The sequence below is a fragment of the Mirounga leonina genome, unplaced genomic scaffold (assembly GCF_011800145.1).
Source record: "Mirounga leonina isolate KUSES-001 unplaced genomic scaffold, KU_Mleo_1.0 Mir_165, whole genome shotgun sequence".
NCBI lineage: Eukaryota > Metazoa > Chordata > Mammalia > Carnivora > Phocidae > Mirounga > Mirounga leonina.
In genome coordinates, this window is record NW_023270415.1 from 64724333 (window position 1) to 64730023 (window position 5691).

General features: G+C 39.6%; 1 pseudogene; it reads right to left on the reverse strand.

Annotated features, from left to right (window-relative positions):
* Positions 1-3460: 3460 nt before the first annotated feature.
* Positions 3461-5041, reverse strand: LOC118014779 (annotated as a pseudogene).
* Positions 5042-5691: the final 650 nt, after the last annotated feature.

The window sequence follows — 5691 nt, forward strand, 5'->3', positions numbered from 1 at the left end:
CAAGGCAGAAGGAATAGAGTTGGCAAAGGCACAAACAGAGTGACATCCTAGGCTTGCTTTGAACACCCATGTAAGTTGAGCCTTAAAGCATGGCTTTTAGCTTGACAGTGATGAGAGGAATAACTTTCCATCTTAATTTGAGTTCCACCAAAAGAAGATTATGAGGCAAGGATAGTAGTGCACACCGTTAACTTGGCAAGAGATCCAAGTAAACTCATTTAGGGGAATATGGGAGTAAATAGGGAAGGGGAAGACACCTATGACCCAGCAATTGTACTACTGGGTATTTACCCCAAAGACACAGAGGTAGTGAAAAGAAGGGCCACATGCACCCCAATGTTCACAGCAGCAATGTCCTCAATAGCCAAACTGTGGAAAGAGCCGAGATGCCCTTCAACAGATGAATGGATAAAGAAGATGTCCATATATACGATGGAATACTACTCAGCCATCAGAAAGGATGAATACCCAACTTTTGCATTAACATGGATGGGACTGGAGGAGATTATACTAAGTGAAATAAGTCAAGCAGAGAAAGTCAATTATCATATGGTTTCACTTATTTGTGGAACATAAGGAATAGCATGGAGGACATTAGGAGAAGGAAGGGAAAAATGAAAGGGGGGGATTGGAGGGGGAGAAGAACCATGAGAGACTATGGACTCTGAGAAACAAACTGAGGGTTTTAGAGGGGAGGGGCGTGGGGGGAATGGGTTAGCCCAGTGATGGGTATTAAGGAGGGCACGTATTGCATGGAGCACTGGGTGTAATACGCAAACAATGAATCATGGAACCCTACATCAAAAACTAATGATGTACTGTATGGTGACTAACAACATAAAAAAAATAAAAAGAAAAAAGAAAGGAAAGAAACCATAATAAGGTGAGTTATGTAGCCATTTGTCACTGTGGACAACTGGAATTCAATCCTGCGAGGACACTTGGGAAGAGTATGTAGAATATACTTCAGGGTTTACCAAGGCCTGAGCAAGCTGGGGCATTAATTAATGAATCACTTTGTCATCATTGGAAAAAAGCACTAGTGCTGGCATGTGTGGCTTGCTACAGTTGAAGAAAATCTAAAACCATGTCCATGACCTGCAGAGCTCTATGTGATCTGGCCCTTCTTGCTTGTCTGGCCTCATGTCGAGGTAGACCAATTTGAGCTCATTCTGGCCTGGCCATGCTGGTCTCCATACTGTTCCTTCAACATGGCAAAGTCCTCAGGGATTTGGATGTTCCCTTCACTAGCCTAGACATCTCCTCCCTATGTTTCTGCTCATCTAACTTGCTCATTTTATTTACATCTCTGTTTAGAATTCACTTTATCTGAGATGTTTCCTAACCTTCTGTTTTGAAATGCCACCATGCTTCATCTTTATCTCCTTAGACTGCCCCATGATTTGTTCACTTTTTGTTTACAGATTCATCCCTAGTGCCTGGTACAGAGAAGGTGCTCAATAAACATATGACAAATGTATAAATGACTTGGGGTCCTATGCCGGACACTTTTTTTGGTCCATAATCTTTGAATACTTTTCCACTTCTAAAAACTTGTTTTAATTGTGATTGCAACATGAAAGATGCCAGACACTTTCAATACAGATAAAATTTAAAGGAAAAAAAAAGATCTTACATGGATTACAAAGATTATAGATTTTATTCTTATGGAGGAAAAAACAGCAATTATTTTTGCTTAATTGTCATATCTGCAATGGATAAAGTTGTTTTCATTAGGGAGACAAAAATTTATAGGAAGGGGCTCAAGGTTACATTTAGGTGAGGACTAGTGATGGACATAGTGATACTTTCTGTGTTGCTTATTTTGTTTGCTTTACTTTGTTTTGGTTTGATGCAGAATGCAGGGGTTCCCCTCTAACTCTGTCATATAGTATGTAAGGTTATGTTGACTCCTGATGAGGGCAAGGCAAGATATTAGTTTCACTTGTGTTCAAGTTCTTGCCTTAAGGCAAGGATTTGACAGTATTTATTAACTTAACAAATCTTCTGAATCAGTATGATTCATTTGGTGTTTTATTTGCCTGTTTATTTACATGAGCACAAGAAGAGTGCTGATTAATACACAAAGAACTTATTAGTATGTGGTTAATAACATAGTCCTAAATTATATTAAGACCTAAAAAAAAAACTTTATGTGGAGATTCTGTATATCCTTGGGGGTTATAATTTCAACTTCTGCCTGCCAGAAATATCTAATTGCCTTTATTAGCTTGCTTATAGATAGCAAGAACCAATAAATATTGTTTACTTCTCTGGGTTTGGTCTGGCCTGCCTAACACCGCAGAAACATCTTTTTTTTTTTTTTTTTTTTAAATTCTGAGATCCCCTAGCTTGTTTCTGCTCCTGGCTTGCCAAAAGGAAACTTTTTTTAGCTTCTTGTAGGGCTGAGATCCCTTGAGTCATAGACCAGATAATGGGCCAGTTACTGTGGAAGACTTTTTAGGTACAAATTCTCACTTTTTCATTATATTATCCAGAATTTCTAAAATAAACATGTTACTCCTGCACATAGAAAAAAAAAAAAAAATATATATATATATAAAGAAAAGGTGTAGGAATGATATTTCCCCCTCTGGGCACATCGAGAGAGAATAGCTACCATCCATTGAAAAGTCATGCAAAAGGAATTTGGCAAACAAAAGACATAAGGAAAAACAGCTTCTGGTAAGAAATCCCAATTAAATGATAAATATGTTCTCTTGGAGTAGTATGGTTTCAATGAGGTGGTCTGATAATTGATTAAAGGACTTAATCTTAAATGTTTTCTTAAATATTAAGCCAATACTCCAAGGTATCTTCAGCTTTTCCTCCATCCGTGTGCCAGGCCTATCGCATACTCCCCATGGAGGCCAAGGGCTGAGCTGTTTGATTTTTCACAACCACTGAGTAACATCCTTGATTTCTGCAAGAATGGATGGCTTTCTGGTTTACTTTTCCCCACAAGTCTTGAGAATAATAACTTGCACACAGTAGGGATGCAATTAGTGGTTTTTAAAAAAATGTGTAATCTAAATTTATTCAGTGACATTTTCCTCGTTGAAGATATTTTAAAAGAAAATAACCAATGTTTCATGAAAGGTAAGTAACTAGTAGTATTTAGATAATGGTAATATACATGATTTGACCCCCAAATTTCCATTTTTGTTTTCATTTCAAACATCTCTTTTTTAAGATTTTATTTATTTATTTGACAGAGAGATAGAGAGAGCATAAACAGGCAGAGCAGCAGGCAGAGGGAGAGGGAGAAGGAGGCCCTCTGCTGAGCAGGGAGCCCGATGCGGGACTCGATCCCGGGACTCCAGGATCATGACCTGAGCCGAAGGCAGCCGCTTAACCAACTGAGCCACCCAGGCGTCCCTCAAACATCTTTTTTTTTAAAAAGTAACATAAAAATGATAGATTGCTGCATTCCTATTTCCTGCATCTCAAAAATTTTAATTCAACTTCCAGTCATTTTCTCAACTATATATGTTAACAGTATTTACTCCTATTTTTGAATGGGAAAGGTATCCATTTTGTTTCTTAACGGTGATATTTAGGTCTTCTTTCTCTGATTCTTCAAGAAAATGGTTCACACTGAATTCGAATAGTAATCGAGTCTGGTCCAGAAGGTAATGGGCAACTACGGATCTCTCTAATTTTAAGAGCCTGAGATAGGAATCTATTCAAATATTCAGGTTCATTTCCAAGAGAAGAGTGTGTGGATAACCATTCTGGCAACTTGGGATGACCCTGAAAGCTATCTGCAAATCCTATCCACCGCCCAAACACCAAACTGGCCCTTATACCCACAGAGACCTTTGCAGCAAGCTGGAGTCCAATATTGTCAGCTTTGGCCTCCAGTGTTCTACTGTATGGTCGATCAAACATATATTCCTGCAATTGAGACGGTCACTACTGTCCCCAAAGGGCCAAATTATCTCCAGAACAAATGGCCCAAATCATTGTGAGAAAAATCAGACCAAAGAAGTCCAGTAAATCAACCCAGCTAGGCTTTTCCGCAGCTTGCCCAGGTCCTGCATGCACTCGCTTGGCCCAGAAGAAAGGCAAGTTGGTGAACATCAGTTACACCACTCAAAAGCCCAGTGAAGATAAACACGTGTCCATTTGGAATCACAAAGGCAGTGCTCACTTCGGCAGCATATACACTAAAATTGGAATCACAGAAGGATTTATATCTGAGGAATCAACCACTTGAGTGATCCAATGGCTCTCAGACACCCCTGGGGTATCTTTCTTGTGTTCAATGAGATGATAATGCACTTCTTTAACAGTCTGCTCTTGGGTGGCTTTCTTAGTTAGCATATCACTTAAAAATTCTTCCATTCATGCTTCATATTCCAGTTCTGATAAAAGTCTGAAATGTTCTTTTGTCAATAAGAGTAGCTTGTTCCTTCCTGTGCTGGACTCACTTCCGCCCAAGTAAAATAAAACACTACAAATAGTAATCCACAACTACTCAACCCAAAGAATAACTTTTTTTTTTTTTCTTTCTTACCTTCTCCTTCGGAGGAAGTGCTCACCACCATTCCCTTATGCCCCTGCATATGTACAATGATTGCAAAGAGTTTCTGCCCTGATTTGAGAATTACCAACAGGACAGGAGCCAGACGTGTTAGGATGGCGAAGTGCAGGAACTCCACCCAACACTGATGAAGCAGGCAGGACTGAAGCTTCTTTTATCAGGAGATGCCTTGAAAAAGAGTCATTCCAGGAGGTGCATTTTTGGGTAAGCATCCAAATTTCCTTACTTTTGGTACTCCAGAGGCATCCTGTTCTTCTGTTATTGAAAGTCCTATAAAAATGAAAGTTTCCAGGCAGAAAAGCCAACCTTCTCTTGTAAAGTGTTTACTTCCAGGCCCTGACACTTATTTACTATGTGGTTAGTTTGTACTTGATGGCAGTCCAGTGAGGTTACAGCTAATGTGTTACATTTTCTCCAGTTGGTCAGTGATTTATACCAGAAAACAAACAAAGAACACAACTTAGTAGCAGACTGCAGGTCATAGATGAAGGTCATCCTTGCTTGATTATCCTAGCAATGGCAGAAGTCAAGATGATTCCTTCCAATTAGTGAACGTGTTTGTTTGCTTGCTTTTCGTAGTTAGTTGGTATTGCAATTGCCTCTTTTTCTTCCCTGCTATAAACTCAATGAGGGAAAGGACTATGACTTGTTACTATTATAACACCAACACCAGGGACAATACCTGCAAATAGTAGATGCTCTGTAAATATGCTGAAGGAAAGAATGCACGAGCCAGCAAAACCGTTTCTTAAATGCTCATTAGAGCACTGTGGTGAAATCAATTAGCCTTGATCTAGAAATCAAACAGGTTCAGGGCACAATGCCCCCATTTTCATTATCTATCCTTTCCTAAATCTTTTTTTTTTTTTAAGATTTTATTTATTCATTTGAGAGAGAGAAAGAGTGATAGAGAGAGCACAAGCAGGGAGTAGAGGCAGAGGGAGAAGCAGACTCCCTGCTGCGCTGGGAGCTGGACGTGGGGCTCGATCCCAGGACCTGGAGATCATGACCTGAGCTGAAGGCAGACTCTGAACCATCTAAGCCACCCAGGCGCCCTGATCCTTTCCTAAATCTTGAAAGTTCTAAACCTCAATTTCCCTAGTAATCAGTCTGACCAGCCCTTTTAAGACTTGTGAGCTTCTCTT